The sequence below is a fragment of the Ambystoma mexicanum genome, chromosome 3p, assembly GCF_040938575.1.
Source record: "Ambystoma mexicanum isolate Mex_15411 chromosome 3p, UKY_AmexF1_1, whole genome shotgun sequence".
Lineage (NCBI taxonomy): Eukaryota > Metazoa > Chordata > Amphibia > Caudata > Ambystomatidae > Ambystoma > Ambystoma mexicanum.
The window spans coordinates 797,906,957-797,930,944 of record NC_090925.1 but is presented as its reverse complement, the minus strand read 5'-3'; the positions used below and the strand labels follow the sequence as shown (position 1 = coordinate 797,930,944).

The 23,988-nt window shown below is 45.3% G+C and overlaps 1 protein-coding gene across 2 annotated transcripts in view; it reads right to left on the bottom strand.

The window, feature by feature from the left end:
• LOC138580899 (zinc finger protein 585A-like) overlaps positions 1–23,988 on the bottom strand; it is a 175,079-nt gene that overhangs the window by 84,791 nt on the left and 66,300 nt on the right. For both annotated transcript variants that reach the window (XM_069651812.1, XM_069651813.1), the window contains exon 2: positions 8,570–8,718. The gene's annotated coding sequence lies outside the window, so the exon portion shown is untranslated. The remainder of the gene's footprint in view (positions 1–8,569; positions 8,719–23,988) is intronic.

Below are 23,988 nucleotides of genomic sequence, written 5' to 3'. Positions count from 1 at the left end.
GATAGTCAACAAAAGGTTTCTTCTTCCACTTTACTCTGCATGTAATATTTTTATGCTTATGGCCCCTGGACTTGGCCAGCGAGCGGTCACGGAGCACTCCGGTCTTGCAATCTGCAAGTGCACTCACTGGGGTCTGGCGTAGGCGTCAGTTCGTCTCGCTGCCTCCAGGTCCTCTGCTTATTTTTTCCCCACGCGCCCGGCAACCTCGCCTTCCTGGCTTCCCGTGGCCCACGCCAGTCGATAGGGGCACTCCCCTCGCTCTCCGGCGCTCAACTGGAAATGGGGAAAAGCTCTGAAATTGCTTGCCGCTGCGCAACCTCTGCAGCTGCGTTTCTCAGCGGAAAAGCCGTCGGTCCCAACGCTTCCCGCGGCACAACCTCTGCAATCAAGGTGTCGGACAGCAGAGACCCTCCTAGGACCAGCATCTTTTTGGCATACGAAAGCAATCCCAACGTCTCTGCTAACTTCTGCTGCCACGTGGAGGTGTCACAACTACTCCACTTCCTGCTACTACTCTTATCCATGGCTTGCCCTGGCGAGCTCCTTTTATGCCTTCCAGTCTCCTGCAGGTGTGGTTACCACTAATAGGCTGCAACTTGCAGTCTTGTCCCTCTGCAATCCTCTTCCTCATACCAGTACTTTGGGAATTGGAGTCCACAATATCAAAATCTGATTTCTCATGGAAATCTCAACCCTGAGTTCATTTCTTCCTTTATTTATATTCCCTGAAAGAGTATCATAAGGAGTCCATGAAGAATGTTGTTTTTTACAAAGGACTAAGGGTTTCCAGGGTCTAAATTGGTAATATTTAAGGAATCAACTTTATTATTCTCCCTGTATCTATAAGCGCTTTCATCTCTATGAATGTCAGTGTCTTTAAAAGGGTTTTTTCTTAATCCCAATACATAACTGGTTATGATGGTTTTCACCCACATTTAGTTAGCTTGGGAAAATAAAAGCTCTCTCTGACAGTAAACAATTACATATTCCGGTATCAATGATATTTCCTTCCTTATATACTGCGTCTCACCCAATGAAGTCTTCCTATTACCCCTGGGCCTTTCTCCTCCCAGGTGACCCCCCCCCCAGCTAATAACCACCCCCAGGCTCAGGATCAGGAAGTGTCTGCCTTTCCCTGGCCACCTGGGAGGAGACTCTTTTGGCAGGGTTTGTGTGAGGACTCAGTTGGATTCATCATACAGGTTTCTGCTGGGCTAAGGGATGACTTGTGTTGTCTCCATCATAGTTTCTTGACCTACACCTTCCGTTTCACATAATGCCTCTGCCATCTTTAGGGTATGTGATCTCTTTTCTGTTCATCTCCACCGGGCCCACCCCGTTGGGCCCTCATTTTTCCTTTCTTCCTCTTTGTCCTCTGCCCTGTCCTCTTGTTGCTTTCTTGTCATTTCAGCTGAGAGATGCAGTTCATCTTTAATCATTATCATGACCTGGGGCAGTGACATGGCACTCCCCCATTGGCCAACTTCCAGGCCAGCAAGCCAGTATGGCTCGGGAATACAGAATACAATAAAAAGCCAGAAATTGGGCAATGGCATGATAAGCCGTGTGACTCTCTCAGTCACTGCCGCCGACCGAGCTCTAATCAGGCCTATCCCATTATAAGAGGGAGAGCAACGAGGACTGTCCCGCTGCTGGAAGGGCTCTCAGCGTGGTGGTCTTGTGATGAAAGGTATCGCTGTGCTGAGAGCCCCATCGGCGTTGGGACCGTCAGCACGGTTCTTCCTCTAACTGGGGAGCACTGTACTGAGATACCCACCACCTGCCCACACCATTAAGACTACTTGGGCTTCACCTGACAGGCACGGCACGGGCTATTGTCCACTGCTCCCACCCACTCCTCCATACCTAATTAAGGTGAGGGAAGCGAATGGCTCCACTCCCTTACCGAATCTTCACCATTTCTCTACAAAACCCCCACCACAGGCACTCCCTTTGCCAGGCCACTGGATTCTATCCCCTCCCTTCTCATCACACTACACGTGATTGCTGAGAACTAGCCAAAACCCCATGCATGGCTCACAATAGCTTTACAGACCACTCCCTCAGACCGTACCGGGAGTTATGGACCATAAAAAACTTGTTACACACCCTAGGGCTAGGTCTATAAAGCTTAAAAACAGTGTTGCCAGAAAATTCTTCCCACCATTTATCTCTTTCGCTTGCAGGTTCTCCTGTTGCATGATCAATTGTAGGACAGTTTGCATGATCAATTGTAGGACAGTTTACAATGTGTCCCTCTTTAAGGCGCTTGTTAATGTTTCTCCAAACAATGTGGAGGCTTCTGCCCTATGGGCAGCGTCAATTGTTGTCATCTTTACAACTTGGTTCTTTTTGTGTTTGCCCAGAAGCGATCTGGTAGGAATATGGCAATGGTACTTTCAACAGAAAATTACACGGATTCCAAATGTTAAAGGCACAGGAGAATACAATTTCTTGGGTTTGTTAGACTGTGTGCAAGGCAGTGTGAAAGAGAAATGGATTATCGCTTACCTGTAGCCTAACCCTTCACACACCCTCCTGTCCATTCTGCTACGCTGTTAGAAAACAGTGATCTCCTGCCATTTCAACATACATGCAAGCTAGCCACTAAATTACACTTTTCCCCCTTGAATAAATATGCCAAGCACGAATTGTACAAGCAAACCATAATCTACATAACACATTTTAAGTGAATTTACCTATGTCAGGTGTGTTTAGAAAATAGGTACTGTGTGAAATTAAATGTTTAACAAAGCATCAGTCTTTTTCCCACGAGGGAAAATGAGGGGGAGAGGGCCATTTACCAGGACTTCAACATTTTCAAAAATGTACAAAACTAGTGGTACTAGCCATCCGTCCTTATGTCCCCACTGGTCCTAGTGATGACCAATGTAATATGAATGCCCAGTACAGCAGCAACGCCTAACCAAGTAGTCACAGTTTCATAAGGAAGTTCAGTAGCGTAGCAAGTGTGTGGATGTTGAATCCACGAGAACTGAGTATGGCAAATAGGTTTTCTGGATCGGGTTGAGGGCTGTGGAATAGGAGGTAGACTCATTTGATCTTTTCCGTTACCTCATTCTGGTGAGCCATATTTTGGATACAGGGGATTAACTTTACCCTCATCTCACTGGATTCCTTTTATACCCCTCGGTTACATCAGTAATAATTTGGCACTTATATAGCGCTACGAACCCTCAGGTATCTGAGCGCTCCTTATTACTACCCACGGTGTGTGGTGCTCATTTATCGACCTCGGAAGGATGAAAGGCTGAGTTTTGCCCCGCCGGGATTCGAACCTGCGTTAGCAGGCTCTGCACGGATGTCAAAGCGAGCACTCTACTCGCTGTGCCACTTGACCGGCATTGTTCACGAACTGCACAGATTTCAAGATCAACTGCAATGGGAACTCCACTGGAAGGACAGGTAGGCAGAACGGGCACTCGGGACACTTAGCATGGTGTGCTGCGCGCTTCCCTGGATAAGAAGGACTAGAACACCTTGGACTGACAACCACTGAATTCGGTTATGAAATGAGTGCCTTTTTCTGTCTACCAGGAAATTATTTCCTATAGAGTATGTGATAGATTTGGCTTCCCGGCAAGGGATGTAGTCTGGTAAATACAATGCGCGAGAATTTAAGCATATACCTCATGCCCCCATATGGTCTGTACCTCTATGCACTGTAAATGTAAGCCACCCAACCGCCATCTTGTCTTTAATTCTATAAATGTCATGGGAAAAATACTTTTTAAATGGGGATTGCAATTCTGGTCCTCGAATACCATAAGCATATGTTGTTATAGCCATCCTTCAACTCACATGGGGAGACACCCATCTGCTGGCCTATCTTGGCATAGATCAGATTACTGATGTAAAAAGCATTACAACTCTGGTTGTTTCTGGTAATGCACGTCTAACACACAACCGCCCCCATGGAGCATATGTTTTCACCCTAAATGTTTAACCTCTGTGGGTATGAATAACTTTTCCCAGTGCCATTTGGAGCTGGGAGTGGCTGGAGTGGGCATCGGTGAAAACAGTGCATGTGGATGAATGGAGCCACTCTAATTGCCCTTGTATGAGTTGTCTGTGTGTGGGTGGTTCCATGTGACTTTTCATGTGGGTGTACTGTAATACACGTAAACTAGGAGTGTCTGTCCTTGAAGATGTAGCATTACTGTTGTGGATTCACTGTTCAAGATTTTCAGACTTCTTAATTTGGTAGGATATGTTCCTCGCTAAAGATATGAAATGGAGGGGTGGCATTATAAAAATGTGAACCAAAAATCTTAATGTTGAGAAGACACCCTGTCTGTCAGTTTCATGATACAATTGCAGCCAGCAGAGGGCTGCAAAGCTAAACAAGAAAAACTGAGGGAGATTTAGAAATAGGTTGCAAAAGTCAGCATGCAATGGTGACAATAAGTAGCAGCACCCAAATCTTCCTCATGGGCCACAGTGCTGAGCTCAAACGGCCCACACCAAAAGAGGGTGCACTTGTTCGATCAGGTTATAGCAAAACAAAAGGGGTCGATCAGGTGCTTGCATCATTTCATAGACAGCACAAGTGTATTGTGTGTCACTCATCGCCATGGATCGAGTGCACTTCTCTTAGGTTGAGTATGTAAACTAAGTTACTCAACCTGAAGGTCTAGCAGGATTTTAAAGAATTTGTGAGGCCTCCAAATGACCCTTAGCAAGTAGGAATTGGTGTGCTCTGTGTATGTTGACAAGTAAGGGGGAAGAGTGCCCCATTATGCCTGCCTACTTAACTGCAACTTGACATTTTCACCACTGGTTTGGAGATACTGGCACCTCTTCCAGGAGATGTGGATGGTTAACCGTGTTCCTACGGTAGGATATACCACTTCCTACATTCCTGCCATTTCCATCCCACAGAGGTAAACTATGGGTTACAAGCCGATAGAGGATGTTGATTTAAAAAAGGAAGGATGCTTCTCACCTGTTAAATGTTTACACCACCAATGTTAGCAGGAACTGGGTCTCTGATGACCTGGAGCATGTCATAAGAACTCTGGACAAACTGAACCAATTATGTTAGGGATTTCAATGGTCAGATGATGGGTGAAACCACTCTCCCAGATGTAAAAGCAGAGGACTTCGAGGGATGACACTAATGAATACATGCTCAACTGGAAGCAATAGGGCTGCCACCTCTCTAAGTAAGCTAGCAGTACTTCAGAGATCTTAACAGCCGTACCGGCCCATATAATCAGAAGCCAATCCAATCCACTACAGGCAGTGTGTCATAGATTACTGTTTTATCACAGACCAGGTCTTGGCATGATCCACAATAAGGTGCAGGCCACTGAGCGTAGCACCTAGGCATGTTAGAGTAAGGTTCAGGCATTGCTCAGCCTGCTAATCAACATACTAAACAAGGTCAAACGGGTGACTGCAGTAGTCAGATTTTAAGCTGCCCTTCCACTGAACCTTAGGTTCTTACTTACCATAAGTCTTAGCAGGATATGATAATGTATGAGTGTCCACACAGCCCCTTTACCTCATCTGCCAACACGCGGATGCTTGCATTTGGGGCGGGGAGAAGGGGGGAGAGGAAAAGGGAGAAGGAGATAGAGAGGAAGAGAGGGAGGCAGAAAGAGGCAGAGAGAGTGAGAGAGGGGGAGGCAGGGAGAGAGAGAAGGGGAGAGAGAGAAGGGGAGAGGGATGATGGAGGAAGGGAGAGGGAGAGAGAGGGAGAGGGAGAGGGAGAGGGAGAGAGAGAGAGAGAGAGAGGTTGAGGGGTGTGAGAGGAGGGGGAGAGGGACAGAGAGGAAGATGAGGAGAGGGGGAGAAGCGGAGGGAGAGAAAGAGAGAGAGAGAGAGAGAGAGACTGCAAAGGGCCAGCAGTAGAAGTGCAGATTATTTTGCCTTGTAAAGCCTCCACCTCCTCTGACTAATCAACTCGATTCAAAGATCTCCTTCCACCTTACACTACACACACAAATACCCCAGAGAAGGCTATCACAGGCCTAGCTATTAGCACATCAACACTTACCAAGCTACCATTAAGCGCTCATCTTTAGCCCTTTTCGCACTCTTGAAAATCAGTGGCTTACCAGACCCAGAGCACTCTGATGAAGCTACTCTTTTCACAGAATATTACATTCTCCGTGCCATCGCTATAAGAGCCCCCATCTAACTGTAAACTGGCCTCAGGCTTCCAAGCCAGCATTGAACCTTAACATGCCCCCTGGGTTAGGTAGGGAAGCTACATGCCATTACTCTGCTCAGGTGGACAAAGTATAAGATGAAGTGCCTGGGTTGATATATTATGAGGAAAAGCTTGGAGACTTCTAACAATAACCTCCAGACCGTGTTAGCAAACAAGGACACAGAAGATTCCCTCCCCGCCCCTCCCTCCCCCCACAAACACTCACATTCCTGGTGCAATCTAGCCACCTTATGGTTTGGAGGAAATGCCATCTTCCTGCAGCTTCTGTATTTTTTCCAAATGCTTCCAGGTGGCATGCCCCTACACTTAGTGGTAGAGGTTGTGAATTTATTGGGGGAGGAGGGTGCAGGTGCTAAACAGAATTGCAAGAAAGATGCTTTACATATCCAGGGCCACAGGTGATTAGGCTGCCCCGTCTTCTCCAGATGCTTGCAGGCAGCAGATCTGATGTTACTTAGCGATAGGCTGAACCCAGCTTCCCCAAGATCTGAAAAGCAATTGAAGAATCAGTGGTTGAACACTCCTTCAGTTACATGGTGTGGCTTTGAAGGGAGGATAGGGCCTATAGCCATGCGATGTGTTGCCATTGCTGTCTGTATCAGATGTGACTATCGGATGGTTGACCCGCACTTCACTTCTCCCCACTTTTACGGGCAATGCCACCCCAAAACTACTGACTTCTTTGTGGCCAGCGATGGGAGGCCTGTTGGGGTCTGGAGGAATGCACACGTGTAGCACTTGTTTCATGAGGTGACCATTAGGACAACTTTAAGATGACCATTGATATGAGGGAGGGAGAACACATGTATGTGTGGCAACTTCAGCACTGGGTTTTGAGCAGAGACCCAAAAAGTCGGGCCAAGAGGAAACCCACCCCATTTTAGAAACACATTTTCTTACCAGAGACGAAAGGCCAGATATCTAAGAAAATTCTTATGGCAGCTTACGAGGAGCACGCATACATGAGAGCTAGACTTTGATTTGGGAATCGAAAAGGATGTGAAGATCTGGAGTTGAATATTGCACTGCACTAAACAGGCATAACATACTGTTTAGTGTGCATTGCCGACATCGTCTCAAACAAATACATCTGGTCTGCACTGGAGAGGGTGTGATGGGAGCAGATACAAATCTTCAAATCTGACGGACCTACAACAAACAAGTCACATTTTGGGAAACTGTATTCTTGGACATTCACTTAATCATTAGCCACCCTCTTCAGACAGCTGCAGAAATAGTTTTATTAGGAGAAGCAGTAGAGATGGGCAAGCCCAGCAGGGCTTGGGTTGACCCGAGCCCCACCTACGACTCTGGCCTGACCCTCCTCTCAGGTCAGTGTCTGCCCTAAGTAGGGGCCAGTCACTAGCCCTACAGTCAAAATCATAATAGATCATATATGATGGACACAAAGTTACAGTTTGCATTTCAGATAGGAGTTGAATTCTCATCACGCTATAGAACAGAACCCGGTTCCTCAAAAGGTAGCCATTTGGCACCATCATTTGCCCTTCTGTACCATAGTCCACTTGAAGTTCTCATATTTATGACATTTCATCATAAAATGTGTAACCAAGTGGGCAGCTTCAATGTTATTTTAAACAACTTTGATGGTCTATTATTATGGTTTTGCAAGTAGTTTTAGAAGCGACAGTTATGGGAGCAGCAGCGTCACTAAATGTGACTAATCTATGTTGAAATGGAAACTATATAAGCAGACACCTTACAAAAACAATCTGAGGCTATGGCTGCGTTACACAGATGATATTAAAGTCATATGGGCAGAAGAGGAACAATCAGCTTAATCTTTATTGCAATGGATCAATACACATAACCGTTATTTTCAAAACCAGAATAAGAGAACATGAAAGTTGTCTCAAAAATAACATGGAAACCGCCCCTTTGGTCAAACGTATTATGAAAGGCCATACATTTGAGGACTTCAATTAGACGGTGGTACGAAGATCAAAGGTTCAAGCCAAATTGATATCGATAAGAAAACGGATCATCCAAGAACACATTTTCTTTAAGACTAAAATTAACTTGCATGGTTTAAATGAAGCCATCGAATTACATTACATGAAAAGTACTGCCTAGTGCCTAGTGTATTAATTCATGAATTTGTCACCAATTGTTAGCGAGGTAGCTGAGATTGGAATTAAATATTGTTAAGCTGACAAAGCCACGAGGATCACATTTATTTAATGCGGCCCAACATGGGCGCAATGCAAGATGAAGCCTAGTTAAGATGTGGATTACTTTTGTTTTCACATTTCGGTTAATATTCGACAGCTGACATTGATCTTAGTGTATGAGTTGTGATGACAACACATTGGTTGGTAATCACTAAAAGATATTGCTCCAATGTCTTACCTGAAGCATTCCACATGCGTGATTACACTCAAGACAAGCGGGATGACGCAGGCTTTTTACACAACAGGCAAGAAGTCTTATTAGAGTCCGTGCAGGAACGAACTGTACTCATGAAGGCTGCAGGCTGATTGATACTGTTTTGGCAGCTTCTAAATAAAACACAAGGAGAGGTAACAATCAATAGGCAAGATTTTTGACTAAATTAACACTCAGATGCAATGCCCACAACAACTTGTGGTTTATTTATTCTTACTTTGTTGGTTCGCACACATGCAGTGGAGACAGTTTCAGTGTCATTTGACAATGCTCACACAAATGATGTGGTTCAAATAGAAGAAATGTATACCACTTAAGGTAAGCGTCTTAATAAGAAGGTGGAATGCTTCTATTGAGTTTTTAAAGTTCCATCATATAACACTTAATATTTCTTCCATTTAGCGTTCCACATAAGTTACGTTGTGAGTTGCTAGTTTTCAGCAATATAATCACCTGAAAACCAACCAGTGCTGTTACGAATCAAGGTAAAGTTTGAACTCTTATTAAGTAGATACATTAACACTTAAAAGTGCGAGTATTGATCCTTTGTTGAGATATAAGAAAACAGAACACCTTGATGGTTCCCAACAATGCTGATCGAATTGAATAACAAATGGTTTTATGTCATTATTACATGGGGTTTTGTTATGAGTAATTTCCCCGATAAATGTTTTATAGTAATAACAGTGGACAGAAACATGTTGTTCCTTTACACAATGAACTATATGTCCAAGTGTAAATATCAATACATTGTTGTATAACTCTAAGATCAAGTTATTAATGAGTTGTTTTAGTAATAGATACTCCCCCGGTGGAGGGTTTGTTAATATATGTGCTATTTTGTATTTTTCTACACGCACTATAGTATTTTAACACGTTTCTGTGAATGTGTACTGATATAAAAGTCTTTTGTGATTACGTGGCATTCCCTTTCAATAGTTAACATTCATGTTTTGTGAGTTGGAATGATGTTCATATATAGAGAATTGAGGGGGTAAGTAACTTATGCCAGATTGGGAGCTTGCAACTTGAAATTTTAATCATTCATATTACTATAAATGAATGACAATACACATACTATTATGGGTTCCTGTGACAGCAACTTCAAGCAGCTATAAATCCTAATACCAATGCCATCACAGCAAGACACTATGGGGGTCATTCCGAGGTTGGAGGTAAGGGATTACCGGCGCCTGTAAGGGCACCGATGGCGGTAATCCCTTACCTCCGTATTCCAAGTTCCCTTTGCGGGTCCCTCTTTACCTCCTGCTATTAGCAGGAGTAAATTACGGGACCCGCAAAGTGACCTTGGAGTAAATTACGGCACCGTAATTTACGGTGCCGTAATTACATCCTTCCCCATTCCCATTGAGCCCTATGGGGGCAGAAATGGGTATGGGGAAGGGCTATGGTGAATGGGGAATTACCGGTCCATCCAACCTTGGAATCGACCGGAAATTACTCCATTCACCATGCCGGTATTCCATGGAGTAAATAGCTCCATGGTTGCCAACCATGGAGCTATTTACTCCATGGTGTAGTCCTAACTCGGAATGAGGGCCTATGTATTAAAAGATCTGCTCTCTTTTCAACCATCAAGCAGCAAAATCTCTAATCTCCACTCCATTACCAAGCTTCCCTCTGTAGTCTTTCATACCTCTTGACAAAAACCTTGCTACCTGCACTCTCTACACCTTCCACACTCTTCCCCTCGCCATCACCCAAACAGGCTCACTAAGCGTAACCACTTCATCGTTAAATCTCCACGCCTAGCCTTCAAATCGATCTACAGAATACTCTTACTTTACCGTTCATCCCTAATCACTCGCTAGTCACCCACTCGTATCCTCTGGTCCAGGAAGTATAAACTGCCCTTTCCTTGCACACCCGATGTGTCCTCTCCTCCTCCCTACTTCAACCTCATAAATGAAACTCCCTACCCACTGATATATATATATATATATATAAAACAAAATCACCAACAAACAGGTTTTCAAACCAGCACTTAATACCATCTCTTTCTCCTGAAGAGGCAGTGCCACTCTACTTGCTGACCCCATCTTACAAAATTCACTTTTCAGTTATTATGCCACTACTCTCAAACCCTGCCCTTTTCACAAGTCCTTTGGTCAGTTCTGTTCCCGATTTATTCTGACCTAATCCCTTTCAACAACTAAATATTCCATCATACTAATTTTCTTACTCAAAGCACCTGGTCTTAGGCTCCTGTTTGACGCACATGGTTATCGAAATCATTAAAAAGAAATACAATTTAAAAAATAGGTTATTGCAATACCTCAGAATGTACATTGCACCTTTGTATATCCAAAACTAGCTTATATACCATATTTAACCCTTTAAGCATTAAGGGCAAAGTTTCATCCTGAATTAAATAGAAAATGGTATGCTGCAACCACTCCCACGGAAGTGGATTAACAGTGGTACATATTTAGGTGACTTACTGACTACTACAAAAATAATAAAGTCAAAACACAAACTTTCAAAATTCGTTACGGTCTTATTATTCACAAAACAGCACTCACCAAATTGTCATTTCACACCTTTACACAACCTATGCTACTGAAGCCAAAAAGGTTTATGCCTTGCCAGGTGTCACAAATGGCTGAAAGACAGTTCAAAGGTTTTAATTTCAGTTTTGTGATGGGCTCTAGGGCCATCCTGCTGTCTCTCATCTAAACTAACCAATACCACACTAACCAAGGCATCCCTACTTCCCAATCACGTTCCTTTTCCTGCTCCTTCAGCTGAAGTTCTCCTCTCACTACTCTTCTGTCCAAACTCCTCTCACCTGTGTCACGCTCCTCTGGCCCTCTGATGCCTTTCACTTTCTAGGCTTACCTCCACCCTGTGGCGCGACACTCTCCTCCACACACCACGTGCCTCGACAATACTACACCCATTCGCCCAGGCCAATCCTGTCTTCACCTCAAGTGGGCAGATACAACAGCAAAAGCATTGAGTAGTGGGATATAGCCTGCCAATTTCCTCCCAAGGAACCTGCCTCAGAATAGGGATGGTGGCCCGGGAATTGCTGTAGCTCAGTTTGTGTTAGGGTGTCGGGGGTCTTGGTTCTTCCAAGTAAGTCCAATGTGTGTAGGGATATGTACCCCTTGTTTTAGTCCATGGTGATTTAGCGAGTTTGCCATGGTCCGCGGCCATTTGTTGCCGAGACTGTGGAAGGTTGCAAATTCTGCCTTGCAGACACAAGTGCAGAGATTCTTTTACTGCAACCACTTTGATGGTTGTTTGTTTTCTGCAGTCACCAGAATCGGTGCGGCATGGATGCCCGAGAGCTGTTTTATTTGGAATGTTGTTTTTTCTTGTTGTGCTCTACCTGTAGTTTTCATCTGGTGAGTTATCTCTAGAAAAGAAAGGTTGTGGCGAGCATCTTGTTCACAAAGCATGGTGTGAGACAAAGGAGTACTGCAGAAATGCATGCTGACAAAGAGGGGGGCAGGAATTTGGGCCCTCAATTGCCACTGTCGTCTTCAGGGGTAGGACTGGCACTGGATTTCTCCCTGATGAGCCTTCCAACCCTGGCCGAAAGAGGTTCCCATCCCCTCTTGACAAGGTCAGGGTACTGCCCTTGTTTCACATGGCAGATTACCATTCCACTGCAATTAGCAATTTCCCCGGTCTTTATGGGAAAGGAGCCTTTCAACGTGAGGAAATATCGAACAACAATTAGCCGAGCAGGCTATTTAACACTGTAACCTTATTCACGAGTTTGAAAGAGTGATGCTATAACAGATGTTCCTTGCAGTCAGGGCATGCCTTGCCACTGTTTGAAAAAGGAATAGACCACCAACAAAGGCTAAATGGCTCTGTAACATCTGGGAACTATATAATATGGAATCTATTGCAGCCAGACAATGGAAGAATAACCGACTTGGAGATTAAATGGTTTCCTTTTGTCTAAATAAGGATGTGTAATCCATCTTTTGGTATCATTTCATATGCCAAATTAAAGCGGAAGATGTGGGTTGGAGGTGAGGGGTTACAGAATACTCCCGTCATACATGGCCATTTTTTTCAGCCACGGTAGAAATATTGAGACTGTACCACTAACTCCTAGCGCCGTTCCTAAATTTCAAGGGCTCTGTTACTTTCTTTTCATTGATGATGAACTGGCATTACAGGTCTGGGAATATAGACTGGACTAAAGCCACTATATACTTATACTTAATTGTGGCTGTTTTTCAAAAAGAAATGTCTATTTGAAAAAAAGAAAGGGCAATGCTATTGATATGATCTAAAGAAATCAAGCCTACAGCTGGCATATGCATGACTCAAAAATTGAAAAAAGCTGAAAGTTGATAAGAGACCCCAATCAGTTGGACTCTTTGCACATGTATTTACAGCATTAACAAGGCAATTAAAGGCATGCAAGTTACTTCTTAGAGCTGTTCGATGAACCATCTAGTACATTTTATGGTCATGGTTTTGACCCTCTTCTGCAGCCTTCAACAAATCAATTGGCATTCGATTGAGATAATAGAATATAAACTCTTGCCAAATAGTTACCACTTGCAAAATTAGAACAGCAGTTCATAAGGGCCAACGGCAGCTACTGCAAATGTCCTGTTTTGGTCATGGGTATATCAAAAACTGCGTTCATGGAGTTATGGAGAGGGTGTAATCCTGGTCAAGCACAGGAATTCTCTCTCCCCCTATACACTGCAGCATTCATTTCGGTTCACAAGGTGGTGCAAACTGAATGCGTCAAAACTAAAAAAAGAAATGGCTTGTGTACTAAGGTCTCTTTTTTTGAAGAATATATTCATTGGGGTTTTCAATAAATACACAACCTAAGCATCACCTAGACCCCATTGTGCACAAAGGCCATTTAACAATCATGCAGGTTAGAACACAGAAGCAACAACACATTATAATCCAGGGACTGGGGAGAATACAATTACAATAGTCCTAGGGAAAGCTCCAAGGGAAAAGAGCAGCAGGGAGGAAACAAAGGTTAGTCTGAAAGGGGAAGGAGTGCGAGGGGGCATCAAAGAGCTGTGCATAAATCCACAGTTCATCCTCTTGTCATCGTACAGATCTTGAAAAAATCCATTCACACATAAAAGTAATTTTCAAAGGTTAGCGCAAACAGGGCTCTCTTAAGAGGCGTATGACAAAATAGCACCCAGTCACCACTTATTTTTAATTTGTCCATACCAGTGTTAGCCACAGCTCTAAGAAAATAAACTATCCAAGAAACTTTTTGCGAGTCAAATAAAAGGTCCTATAGTTTACGGACATGATGCGGTTGGCCGGCAAGCCATAAAAATATGTCCAGTCCTACTGGAACCAATATTCATTTTTCCTTATTTTCCCGGTTATAGGATGAATCAAAAGTTCTGCTTCCATCTAGGACAAATTCTTTGAATAGACGTGGACTTAATTTAGCAAAGGATTTAAAGACTATTGCGGATTGGTTTCTGAGGGACGTGAACTGAATGGTAGCATCTAATGCAGAACCTGTTCTCAGGGAAATGAAAGAAGCCCTGGATAGCTCTAGATGTAATGTATTAAAATTCTGTCTGTGGAAAAAAAATGTATTTCACTGAAGGGACAGTACCAGAAAATTCCAGTCTGTAATAAACATACACAAACACATTCCTACACAGGTTTTATTTTCGAGATTCAAGCACGCCTGTGCCAATTTCTTATGGAAGTGGAAGACCACCAAGCTATTGCTAAATAAAAATGCAAACACTACTCAAAACAGGAGGTTGTGGTATCCCCTATAAAAAAAACTATTACTAGAGTTTTTCCCTGCTAAAAGGCTACTATTTTCTGTGAAAACTTTACAGGCATTAAAAAATGAATGCTTTTTCAATGGGTGGGCATGGCCGGTGGCCAAGCAAGATGGCCCCATGATTAATGCGCTCTCATACAGAGCGCTAGATAAATGGCCCTTTATACTCATGACGGGGTGAAACGCTAACCGCTTACTGTCTGTTTTGTTGCCGAAGTGATCCTGGGTGCACCAGTGCTCCCATTGCCCTTTTCTGCTCAATACAAACAGAGCTCTGGTGTGGCGGATGTCGCCGGAGACACTTGCTTGCCTGGATGAAGTTTCAAGCGGTTCAGAAGGGGACCAATGCAACCGCTACTAAGTGTACAACTATTTTGAGTCCGTTTATGGAGATGAGTTCGCAGCGAGCAGCAGTCGTGGAATCCCCCAAGATTTAGATGCAGTGACTCGCTCTATTGTTCCGCGCAGCTTCTCCCACACACCGACAGCTGGGCAATATGACGTGCCGCCTCCTGAGGTAATGTTGCTGCGTCAAATCTAACGTGAGAACATGGCTTCTTGAAATTCTACAGGCCGATCATGCCTGACATAAAGTGACCAACGCTGGGATTACACCTACTAAGCTGTTTATTGCTCTAAATCTTGACAGTTGTGCACTTTCATTATATTTTAAAGCCTGACGAAATGAAATATTTCGAATAATTATTTTCCTGCTGGAGCACTAATAGCTGCTCAAAATTCAGGCTATGCTTCCGGAGAGTTAGTTTCCATCAATAAAGGCATATTGCAAGAACTGTCATCCATCCAATCTTCTATCTCTGTCTAGGACTCAAGATCCTTGGTAAAGCAGGATGATTCCAAATCATTTCAAAATGACAAGAAAATTAGATACTCCGGATTGTCTGAGGTAGAGGAACGGATGTAAACTACAGAAGATATATTGGAAGGCATGGAACAAATGCAGAGCAAAATCCAACACTTTGAAGTAGAAGTTGTCAATCTCGAAGACAGAAATAGGAGACATAATATAAGAATTTACGGGGTGCCAGAGAACATTGAACTAAATGACCCCATTACATTTCTCACTGATGGCTCCCAAAAATTTGAAATATTGCATTTTTACATCTTCTGTGAGCACGTTGAAATTCAAGAGGAAGACCTTGATTTATTACAAAAAGCAACTCACACAGACCTGAGTGCCTGACTATTACAACACCAACAAGCACAGCAAATCCTGCTTGCACCTAAGACAATCTCACCTTTGACTTTTCAAGGCAACAAGATATTTATTTCCCAAGATTTTTACAAAGCAACACAGGATAAAAGAAAGAAATTATTAGATTTAAGACCAGCACTTAAGAACGTGCATATTAAATATGGCCTGCTGGAACCGGCAAGAATGCTAATAACTCTGCCAGGCGGCATCACCAAGGAATATCTGAAACCTGATGACCTGCATGCTCTAATAAAATCATTTCAATCTTCAGATATGGACACTTTACTCGATGAATCGGACTCGGGGGATTCCAACACACCCTCTCAGCATCATCAGCATGCCCATAATTTACTAGGCCAGCATAAATACAAACCTGATAAGCCACATCACTCCAGAAGCAAATCTGACCTTAATCCTTCTGCTAATGTCTTTGACAATCTTTAAAAATAGAGATAAAACCAGGTCCCTGATAAAAAATATTGACTCAGAAGGAACAAGTTACTTACATGTAACTGTTGTTCTCCAGCATGGGTCTGGCATGGATTCACATGCTCACGAATATTCCCCGTCATCAGGCTGGGAATCCTCGGTCAGAGAAAAAACAGGTTCAGTTTTGTTTCTAAACTGTCTTTCTCCTATAAACCCATCACTGAGCTCTGGGTCATACTGCCCCCAGCCAATGACTGCCCTCTATCTAAGCTGCCCCACTGGCAGCCATCTTCAGATTTGGTAGCATCTAAAGTGGCAGTATGACCAGGAGAATTTTGTGAAGGTGTGCGTCAACCTCCACGTAGCAGCCATGCAAATATCCAGAAGGGGAACACCAGACAGTAAAGCCGTAGTAGCAGCAATCGCTATGGTTGATTGGGCTCTGGCGGCCATATTGCTTTGCCAACCGGTGACAGTGAGTGATACAGCCGGAGATCCACCTGGAAATGGAAGCCTTGGAAAGGACCTTCCCATGGTTCACAAGACCAAAGTTCACAAAAAGCTGAGAAGTTTTCCAGAAACTCTTCGTGCAGGCTACATAAAACTTCAGCGCCCTAGCCACATCCAGCTAGTGCAAAGTCCTTTCAGCCGGCGACAAAGGCATCGGAAAAAACACACCAAGGGCTAATTTAGATGAAAGCTCGACGGCACCTTGGGCATGAAGTAGGGGTGCATCCGGCAGCACCACCCTTGTCTTGTGGAAAGTCAAATATGGTGGTTTACAGGATAGGCCTGATCTCACCCACTCGTCCTGCAGAGGTGATGGCCACGAGAAAAGCAGTCTTCCCCGACAGAAACTTGAGTGGAACAGAAAGCACAGGCTCAAACAGAGCTCCCATGAGCCTAGTAAGTACCACATTGAGCTCCCACGCCAGGGCCGGAGCCTTCACCGGCGGGAACGAGCAGAACAGTCCCTTGATGAAATCCTTGACCAACCGGTGCGACCACAAGGAGGGTCGCCCTGGGGATCTGGTGTAGCGGGAGATAGCCACCAGATGGACCTTGATGGAGGGTGAGCCAGACCAGATATAGCCAACGACAGCAAATATGGAAGTACCTGAGGGGCTGTGACCCTCAGAGGGTCGATCTTCTGAGAACGGCACCAAATTGCGAATCTCTTCCATTTGTGTATGTAGCATTTCAAGGTAGATGACGCCCTGGCCTTGGCGAGTACCTCCTTGCAGTCCGCTGGAAGATCGCAACCCCCAAACTCGAATGCTGCAGGAGCCAGGCCTTCAGGTTCAGTGATCCCGGGTCGTGGTGCAGAATTGCGCCTCATTCGCTGGCGAGAAGATCCGCGACCACTGGGAGCTTGACTAGAGGGCACGTTGACATGCTGAGAAGGTCCCGGTACCAGATCTACCTCAGCCACGCTGGTGCGACGAGGATCATCCTGCACCAGTACCGTCTGAGTTGATTCATGACTCGGAGAGTCATTTGTTGTTTGTTGCAAACAGATCGATCTGGAGATTGCCCCATTTGTCGAACAGGTTGTCCACTTGGTCCTGCCAAAGCTCTCACTCGTGGCAAGAGCACAGCTCCCTGCTGAGAGAGTCGGTGGCTGTGTTCTTTACTCCTGCTAGGACAGTCTAGTGCCACAAATCCTGCACCTCCCTGGAGAGCGCCAAGGTGGTATGGTCTGTGAAGACCTTCACCACTTTGCCCTTGAGGGACGGCAGAAACGACTTGGGGGCCCAAAAACACAGCCCGTAGTTCCAGTAAGTTTATGTGTAGCTTCTTCTCTTCCAGCAGCCACAGGCCTTTAAGAGTGAAGATGCCCGGTGTGGGCTCCCCATCCTTCCAGAGTCACATTTGTCATGACCGTCTCCTGGTAGGGGGGCTCTGGAATTCCATGTCTCCGGCAATATTGGAGTGCACGTCCCACCATCTGATCGCTCATCGAGCACGAGCCTGTCTTGGAAGCTTCCGAACACCTGGACCCAACAGGCATTGAGGAACTCCTGCAGCGGCCACATCCGCAACCTGCAGAGCCGAATCAGGTATATGCACGAAAACATCATGCCGAGCAGAGACTTGATGGTCCTCACTGTGGCGATCTTCAGTGCCAACAGCCGTTGCACATTGCCCAGGATGGCCAATATCCGTTCCTCTGACAGTGACGCCAGACACGAAACAGTGTTGAGCTTGGACCCCAGAAACAGAGCGTCCTGCGATGGAGTTAAGCAGGATTTTGCATAATTCACTGAGAACCCCAGATCCTTCAGACGACGGACGGTCCGCTCAGCTCCGTGTGGTCGACGGCGGTGTCCCTCGACTTGGCCCGGATGAGCCAGTCGTCCAGGTAGCGGTAAACGTGGATCCCTTGCTATCGCAGATGGGCCGCCACCGGTGCCAAGCATTTGGAGACTCTGGGCGCCGACTTCAGCCCGAAAGGAAGAGCCTTGAACTGATAATGCTTACCTTGAACGACAAAGCGTAGAAACTTGCGGTGTCCTTTGTGTATGGGGATGTTGAAGTACACGTCCTCCAGATCCAACAAAAACAGAAAATCCCCCTCCTCCAGCTGGCCAAGCACGTGCTGTAGCGTAACCATCCTGAACTTCTGGGACTTAATGTAGTTGTTGAGCCGTCGTAGATCGAGAATGGGCCTCCAGCGACCCGGTCTTCTTTCTTACGAGCAAGTACCTAGAGTATACTCCGAGGCCCGTAGTCTCAGTGGAACCAGCTCTATCGCCCCTTTTCGTAACATGGCCTGAACCTCCGGTAGCAGCTGAAGGATGTGGTTTTCCTGCCACGCTACCGGCGGTATTCGTGGACACATTCAATGAAACTCCAAGGTGTGTCCGTGGGAGAGAGCGTCCAGAAGCCATCTGTCGGTTGAGATGTCTCCCACACGCTGACGAAGTTTGCCAGCCGGCCTCCCACCGGGGCGCATGGGTGAGGTCCCTGACGTCCTGGCCAGTTCAATCTTGCTTGGAGGTGGAGGGGCCACCCTGCGGTTCCCGACAACAACGGCGTCCGCCCCCAAAGGCCTTGGAACGACCCCTGTTGGCTTCCTGGATCGAGGAGTGGGAAGGCTGGCGGTAAAAGGATGAGCCTCCGTCAAAACCCTTCAAAGAGCGGAAAGACTTCCCTCCTGAAGAACAAAAAGACGGTCGTTGTTGCTGTAGAGTGCCTAGGGCACGTGCCGTGTCCGTCTTGATGGCCTGGAGGGATTCATCCACGGCCTTCCCGAACAGGTTGTCCCTGTCAAAGGGCATGTCCAAAACCATTGCCTGGACCTTGTGTCTAAAGGTGGTGGCCTTGAGCCAGCAACAACGGCAAAGACAGCCTCCATTTCCCATCTGGCGGAAACCCGTGTCCGCGATCTCCAGGGCCACTGTGATGGCGTGGTCCGATGCCACCGCGCCTTCTTGAAGAATGCCCAAGGCCTCGACCTGCTTGTCATCGGGGAGGAAATCCAGCAGCGGGGCCAACTTAACCACAGCTCCCTGTCGTATCTGGCCATGATCGCAAGGGTGTTGGCAGCTTAGACAGTTGTTGCCACAGAGTAGATAATCTTTCTACCCATCGCTTCCAACTTCTTTCCCTCGTTGTCCGGAGGGGTGGAGGAAGAAGAGGACGCCAAGCTCGACTATTTCTTCCTGGCGGACACTGAGACCACCGAGTCCAGCGACGGTTGAGACCGTAAGCACTTGGGTGTAGAGTCCAGCACCCTGTACTTCTTGTCCAACCGGTCTCTCTCCCCTGGGACTGAAGCAGGGTTCTTCATCAGAGCCAGCCCGTCATCCCACACATCGTCCAGGAGTGGGACCGAAAGGATGGTCTTTCTCTTTGCCTTCCGGCACTGATACAAGAATCCTTCCTCCTTTTCCTCCGCCGTGAGCTGAAACAGCTCTGATGCTCGGGCAATCATAACACCCCACCTCGTCCGACGGAGAGGTTCTGGGCTGAGGCAACGGAAGATCCCCCATCGAGCCGTCGTCATTCGTGCCCGTTGTCGCTGTGTCTGTATCCGTCTCCCTCGGGGGAGAGAGGGGAGATGGAGAGGGGGGCATAGGGGCGAAGGGTGGCATGGAGGTGTAGGATGCCTCCTCCTCTTCTTGGCTGGTGGTTCCCCCGGTGTCAATGAGGTCGATGGAACTGGTGCAGAGGGGTCGCCGGCAACCTCCTCTGTATCTCAGACACCAGTGTGTGGAGGGTCGAGAGGATGTCCAGTGAAAGGTCTCAGCGGTATCTGGGGTGTAGAAGCTCTAGGTTCAGGGCCCTTGTGGTCCTGAGGCCCCTTGTCGTCACCTCCATCTATGGTAACCCAGTCGCCGCTGCCGCCCCTGTCGTGGGCGAGTCGTCAGCGTTTCCCTCGTCGTCATCGCCCTCCTGGACAGTGTGGACAGAAATGATCTCATACTCATCAGCTGAAGAAATGTCCGTTCCCTGAAGGCCTTCCACACCCCTCCGCCCCTTTCTTCAGGTCCAGAAGGGTCAGCCTTGGGCTGAGGTCCGGCATCCTCGTCTCCGGAGTCTTTTCAACTGTTATACTCAAAGCCGCCCTCCTGGGAGGAAGAGACACCCTGGCCGGCATTTGGGCAACCAGCGGGTCTGCCCCTACAGCCTTCGACACTGACGCCACCACCACCTCGAGAGAAGATGACAATTTTGCCTGGTGCACATGGGCTTTCACCGAAAGGCTGGATCCCTTGTACGGTTTGGCCTTTTCCTTTCTGCCCTCGTTGAACACCTTGTCCTGCTTGGCCTTCTCCTTCTGGGCCTTTTCAGAGCCCTTGTCTACATTGGCCTTCTCCATCGCGGGTGGGTCGGGCATCGCACCCTGCCTGGCCTTCTCCGGATTCTCTCTCAGCTTACCCAGGGTAGCTGACTTCCTCTTGCACGACGTTCCAGAGTGGCGGCTGGAGATAGAAGCCAATGGGGATGATCGCGCCCTGACCATCGCGAGACCCACACCAGCGGCGACCGACGGAAACAGACTTACTGTGCTTGGCCTTGTGTTGGGCCCCCATGGGGTTTGGAAAGGACTTGGCAGCTGCTCAGGTTTTCCAGAGCCATAGGTGCCACCCAGGGCAGAGGCCTTGGACTGCAGCCACGATTCCAAACGTTGGTGTCGATGGAGGAGTATAACTAAAAAAATAAAACTCTCAAAAAAGCGAAAAACACAGCAAAAGCTCGATGTGCACAACACACAGACTCCCAACACTTGAACGTGCAGTAAAAATCTGAAGATGGCTGCCAGAGGAGTGGCTTAGGTAGAAGGCAGTCATTGGCTGGGGGCAGTATGACCCAGAGATCAGTGATTGGTTTATAGAAGAAAGACAGTTTAGAAACAAAACTCAAACTGTTTTTTCTTTTACCGAGGATTACCAGCCTGACGACAGGGGATATTTATGAGCATGTGAATCCATGCCAGACCCCATGATGGAGAAGAGACTAGTTCAATCAAATAGCTTTACTTCTTCCTTCATATCATTGGTTGTACATCCACCCTTGGTCTGCTCTTTCTTATATGCCACAATTAATTGGCCCTACTCTGCAAACCATATAGAATTGCTACATCTGTCTCACTGATTCATTGAGAGCTGTCCTGCTGTTTCTTATGGCAGCTCCTAAGAGATTCCTGTTTCAACATCTTTGCGAATTGTTATTTACTTATGTGTTTATACATTTACATGCACTATATATTATATGTTACCTTTCCTTCTGTGTTTCTGTGTTTCCCTTGCCTCTCGTGTATATTAGTCACATTAAGATTATCATTTCAGGTGATCTCATTTCTAATACAAAGGAGATTACAAATTGCATTACATAAGGTTCTCACTGGATTATATTCTATATGTTTCTTTTGTTATGCTTTTTTGAATTTGAGTAACCAGGAGTATTAAAGTTATGTCTTGGAATGTTAAAGGGCTTAATATTCCCATTAAAAGACAAAGAATCCTTAACCTTTTACGGAAAAGTAATCCGGATATTGCTGCATTCAGGAACCAAACCTGGAATCCTTTGAAGAAAATAATAAATTAACCAAATTTTGGGCAAGGCATGTCTTTTTCACACCAGCTGTAGACAAAAAAGGTGGGGTTGGTATTCTTATAAAAAAATACTGTTCCAATTGATTGATGAACTTCATGACCCCTCTGGAAGTTGATCTATTGTTGACGTAATTATCGATAAATTGCCTGTCACAATTCTTAATATCCATGGCCCTAATGTTCCTGGCCCACTTTTTTGGAACAATTTAAAACAAACCCTTTTTAACAAAAACTAGGATCAACTTATCTGTGGAGAGTGCAACCAAATCTTTGATTTTAGCTTAAATCCTAAATCTGACTCCAAATTTATTAATTCTAAATACCACAAACAATCTGTTGATTCATGGTCGCTTCTGTCACCCTGATGTTAAGGAATTTACCATTCTCCCCCAACATAAAACTTTATCAAGACATGATCATATATTTATCAATTCCCCCTAGCACCCTGTATTCATCACTCCGGAATTGGACCCATTATCCTCTCTGATCATGCCCCTATTCTTACTGTTTTGAAATGGGACCCTGTACCTTTACAGGTTTCAAGATGGAGATTCAATTCCGTACTGAATTCTTTTCCCTTAGCAAGCCCTTAGACACATCTCTGCAAAATAACTGGGATGCCTTCAAAGCCACATTGCATGGTTTTATTGTACGTTATGCTTGTAAGAAAAACCAAAATGAGAAATACTCCCAAGATTTACCCCATTCCAAAAAATTACTAAAACTGCTTATTTTAACAACCCTAATGAAGACTCCTTTAAATCCCTCCTTGCAAAACGCATCGAATTTAATACATATAATATTAATCAACCTTGCTCTTCTCTACTGAGATCTAATGCCAAATTCTATGATAGATCCAATAGGTCAGATAAACTATTAACTGCTTATCTTAAGAGGAGGAAGGAAAAAAACAACCTCCATAATTAATCAACAAGGTAGTAGTGTCTCCAACCCGCAACAAATTAATGATGCCTTCTTTGAGTTTTATTCCCAACTGTATTCGGGAGATCAAACCATTCTGAATTATAATATTCTTAATTATCTACGCTCTAATAAAAAGATCATTGATCATCCATTAGACCTTTCCTTTTTAGATAATCCTATTTCACTACAAGAAGTACAGAAAGCAATCTCAGATCTTAAAATTTGTAACACCGCTGGCCATGATGGATTTTTTAATGGACTTTTTTCGTTGCTTTTCTTCTTTGCTTTCCTCTAAACTCCTTTAACTCAACAACCACTTCCTTGCTTTGGGTACCAGTACCGGATGTTTTGGAGAGGTTCTTCTTATTTTATTCCCTAAACCGGACAAAGACCCCTTGTTGATTACAAATGATTGTCCCATCTCACTAATTAACTGAGTCGAAAATTGCAGCCAAAATAATTGCGGTATCATGCATAAAATAATCAATCTCAATCAAACTGGTTTTATTGAGGGAAAGTATGCATCGTCCAATAGGAGAATTCTCTTTAATACCCTCTCTCATGCACAAAACTCTTCAAATCCTCTCATCTCCCTTGCTTTAGATGCAGAGAAAGCTTTTGACAGTTTCATGGCCCTTCCTTTTTTTAATCCCGCTCATGACATGGGTTTAGCCCCACCTTTATCAAACTAATTTCCCTTTTATAGTCTACTCCTTCAACCAGAATCTTTATCAATAATTCTTACACCAAATCATATCCATTTTGAGGGGCACCATTCAGGGGTGCCCGTTATCCCCACTGCTTTTTGTTCTAACTCTAGAACCTCTTCAAAGTATACCTAATCTCTCTGACCACCTCACCTCCTAACTGATCCCCTGCTGTACCCACACCTTGATTGTATATTCTACATTCTGACTGCTATGCCCAACCCTCCCAATTGTATATGCTCCATTGTACCACATGACTATTTCTT